Source organism: Amblyomma mixtum, chromosome 2, assembly GCF_055824585.1.
Source record: "Amblyomma mixtum isolate Tamu chromosome 2, ASM5582458v1, whole genome shotgun sequence".
Lineage (NCBI taxonomy): Eukaryota > Metazoa > Arthropoda > Arachnida > Ixodida > Ixodidae > Amblyomma > Amblyomma mixtum.
Window position 1 is genome coordinate 127,168,096 of NC_143013.1, and position 4,089 is coordinate 127,172,184.

Genomic DNA, 4,089 nt, shown 5'->3' on the forward strand with positions numbered 1-4,089 from the left:
TAACACAAATAGCTGTGTAGCCATCCTTCAGCTAGATCTTGAGAAGGCATTTGATTGTGTTTCGCACGATATCTTGTTCTGCATACTGGACCATGTGAATATAGGGTCCATTATTTGCGAGGGAGTGGCCTTGGCGTACCGGAGCTGCACGACAAGATTAATATTAAATAAGAGTTTGGGGGCCCCCATTAGCCTGCAGCGTTCGGTGCGCCAGGGTTGTCCCCTCAGCCCTCTTCTATTCTGCATTTACATTGAAGCGTTATGTTTGAATATCATGGAAAGTGAAAAAATTCGAGGCTTCCAGCTACAGGCGGCAGAAGTTAAGCTGCTGGGTTATGCGGATGATGTCGCGGTGTTCACAGTGAACCGGGAAGGTGTAACCGAGGCCGTGGCATGCGTAAAAGAATTCACCAAGGTCACCGGTAGTAAAGTGAATTGGTCAAAGTCCCTGGGGCTTTGGCACGGAGAATGGCCAACGAAGCCCGGCAATTTTGCAAACGTGTCCTGGGTGACGACCCCAGTAAAGTACTTAGGCGTCCCACTGGATGGTTATCGCGATAGCGATTCGTACTGGATTCGTACGCAAGCCACGCGTGAAAAGGTTGAGAGGTGGAAAGGGCGACATCTTTCAATTTTCGCAAGGGCCACAGTGTGCAATCTGTTTTTTATGTCTAGGCTGTGGTACGTGATGCAAGTGTTGCATTGTGCAAGGATGAGCGTACAGAGACTGCACCGGATCTTTGCCGTTTTTGTGTGGGCTGCGGACTGGGAACGCTGCAGCCGGACCAATTTGTTTAGGCTGGTGAAGGACGGTGGCCTGAGTCTGGGACACTTATTTCTGCGGCAGATTGTAAGCAGATTTTGTTTTGTGCGCGATGTAAGTGATCCCTTTTTGCGCACTGTGTGCCAATTAAGGCTCGGAAATGCACTGCCGGACTTTGTTGTTTCAACCGAAAGTTTCTCGGGACATATTTTTGGTTACTTTAGAGAGGTTGTCGCGAGTGTTCGATTCCTGTCTGTTCGATTTTCGTATGAATATTTATCTTCTGTTAGCAGGAAGAAGTTGTACAAGGATTTGTGCGATGTACTTCTTCCACAACCTATGTACAGGGCCTTATACAATGGAGGACGGGGGCGCGACGTACTTAAGCGTGTGAAGGCGATGCAGGTGCCACCAAGTGCAAAAACATTTTTCTTTAAATTAGATACCGGACGACTACCAGTATAGAAATTTTTGGAGGGGAAGCATTTATTTCTACCTTGGGGAACACACTGTTTAATTTGTAAACAATCAGAAACAATAGACCACGTTTTTTTACACTGTTGGGAGGGGGTATACTTTTGGGACATCTTACAAAGGACTTTAAAAAAGGAATTACCGCTGGACTCTCATGGTATTCGGTACTTGCCTGTAGAGAGTGAGGATGGGACACCATTCGACCTTATTATGCTAATGGGCCTCCATTGTATTTGGCGCTCCAGAATGGCAGGATATCATCGCGATCCTGATGCACGGCCAGCACGCATCTATTTTCGGGAGTGCATGCATAGGTATATTGAAGGTCAGAAACTTGCTCCTGAAACTCCCGAGTGGCTCGAAAGAGTCGAGCCTTTGGTGACGCTTAAAAAGAGCTTTAACGTGACGAAGCCACGCCCCGTCAGGCGGATAGTGTTCTTAATTATTGCTCATTGTGCTCTGTAAGTGTATTTGTGTATTGTGGTTCTTGCCGAAGTCAGGCAATAAAGAAAAAAAAAGCAGAGTGGCGCAGTGGAAGCGTGCTGGGCCCATAACCCAGAGGTCCGTGGATCGAAACCACGCTCTGCTATAGTTTTTTTTTCTCTCTTCGGCGGTAGGCTCTCTCTTATGGCCACCATGCTGCTTCAAATTGAAATACGTGGAACTTTTCCTGCTCCCTCGTCCAGCAGAGTGGCGCAGTGGAAGCGTGCTGGGCCCATAACCCAGAGGTCCGTGGATCGAAACCACGCTCTGCTATAGTTCTTTTTCTCTCTTCGGCGGCAGGCTCTCTCTCACGGCCACCATGCTGCTTCAAATTGAAATACGTGGAACTTTTCCTGCTCCCTTGTCCAACAGAGTGGCGCAGTGGAAGCGTGCTGGGCCCATAACCCAGAGGTCCGTGGATCGAAACCACGCTCTGCTATAGTTCTTTTTCTCTCTTCGGCGGCAGGCTCTCTCTCACGGCCACCATGCTGCTTCAAATTGAAATACGTGGAACTTTTCCTGCTCCCTCGTCCAGCAGAGTGGCGCAGTGGAAGCGTGCTGGGCCCATAACCCAGAGGTCCGTGGATCGAAACCACGCTCTGCTATAATTCTTTTTCTCTTTTCGGCGGCAGGCTCTCTCTCACGGCCACCATGCTGCTTCAAATTGAAATACGTGGAACTTTTCCTGCTCCCTTGTCCAACAGAGTGGCGCAGTGGAAGCGTGCTGGGCCCATAACCCAGAGGTCCGTGGATCGAAACCACGCTCTGCTACAGTTTTTTTTTTCTCTCTTCGGCGGCAGGCTCTCTCTCACGGCCACCATGCTGCTTCAAATTGAAATACGTGGAACTTTTCCTGCTCCCTTGTCCAGCAGAGTGGCGCAGTGGAAGCGTGCTGGGCCCATAACCCAGAGGTCCGTGGATCGAAACCACGCTCTGCTATAGTTCTTTTTCTCTCTTCGGCGGCAGGCTCTCTCTCACGGCCACCATCCTGCTTCAAATTGAAATACGTGGAACTTTTCCTGCTCCCTTGTCCAACAGAGTGGCGCAGTGGAAGCGTGCTGGACCCATAACCCAGAGGTCCGTGGATCGAAACCACGCTCTGCTATAGTTCTTTTTCTCTCTTCGGCGGCAGGCTCTCTCTCACGGCCACCATGCTGCTTCAAATTGAAATACGTGGAACTTTTCCTGCTCCCTCGTCCAGCAGAGTGGCGCAGTGGAAGCGTGCTGGGCCCATAACCCAGAGGTCCGTGGATCGAAACCACGCTCTGCTATAATTCTTTTTCTCTCTTCGGCGGCAGGCTCTCTCTCACGGCCACCATGCTGCTTCAAATTGAAATACGTGGCACTTTTCCTAATCCCTCGTCCAGCAGAGTGGCGCAGTCATTCTATTTCCGGCTACCGTTTGGTGCGGACGCAGAATCATGGCCTCCAACGGAGCAGCGACAGCGGCCCTTGCCAGCCGCGGTAACAGGATGGAACACGCTGAAGATGATTATCAGATTATTCTGCCGACTTTGCCTACAGGACGTGTTGTTCTCAACACCGTTTTTTTGCACGCAGACGTGCGAATGCGACCGTACAAGGTCGAAGATTTCAGGGATGCTCTCGCCAACGTTGGCGCGCTCCCCGACGTGATAGCGTTGGGGGCGTACCATATCAACCATGTCTGGGCGGGGACGTTCGACTGTGCGGATGGTGCTAAGAAATTGGCTGCGCTGAAGGAGCTGAAGGTGAAAGAACGCCGCTGCCTGGTCATTGACCCCGAGGACCAGCAGCTCAAGTTGCGGCTCCACTGGTTGCTGCACGGCGTACCCGATGAAGATGTCCGAACGGCTTTCGCGGCGTACGGAACGGTGACGGAGGTGACGCGGGAGCGTTGGCGCGTCGAAGGCGTCAAGGAGAAGGGCTCGACAACGAGAACCATTCTTCTGAAAATTAAACCTGGCATGAAAGTGGACGACCTGCCTCATCAGGTACGAGTCGGCGGCGAATTGGCTCTCGTTGTGGCGCCTGGACGCCCAATGCAATGCCTACGTTGTCGCGGCACAGGACACGTCCGACGCGAGTGCAAGGTGCCCCGGTGCTCAAAATGCTGGCGGTTCGGCCACACTGACGTCGAGTGCGTTCGCACGTACGCGACAGCTACAGGGCCTGTACTCACGGACGTTGCAGCGGATTTGACTATGGACGTGGTTGAGGCAGAGGATGCGGCGAAAGGCACTGATTCAGCCGATAAGGGCCAGGCAGGGACGGCCTCTTCAAAACCGGGCAGCGGTGACGCCAAGGGCAACGACGCAACCAGAGAGGCGGAGGTCGCCGAACCGTCAAGGAGCGCGGATAACCCAGACAAGGGCGGAGCACACACTGCT

General features: G+C 52.3%; 2 non-coding genes across 2 annotated transcripts; both read left to right on the forward strand.

Moving 5' to 3' along the window:
• The first annotated feature begins 2,587 nt into the window (after positions 1-2,587).
• TRNAM-CAU (transfer RNA methionine (anticodon CAU)) lies at positions 2,588-2,659 on the forward strand. Its single transcript has one exon. It is a non-coding gene; the product is annotated as a tRNA-Met (tRNA).
• Positions 2,660-2,919: 260 nt separating this feature from the next.
• TRNAM-CAU (transfer RNA methionine (anticodon CAU)) lies at positions 2,920-2,991 on the forward strand. Its single transcript has one exon. It is a non-coding gene; the product is annotated as a tRNA-Met (tRNA).
• The last annotated feature ends 1,098 nt before the right edge of the window (positions 2,992-4,089 follow it).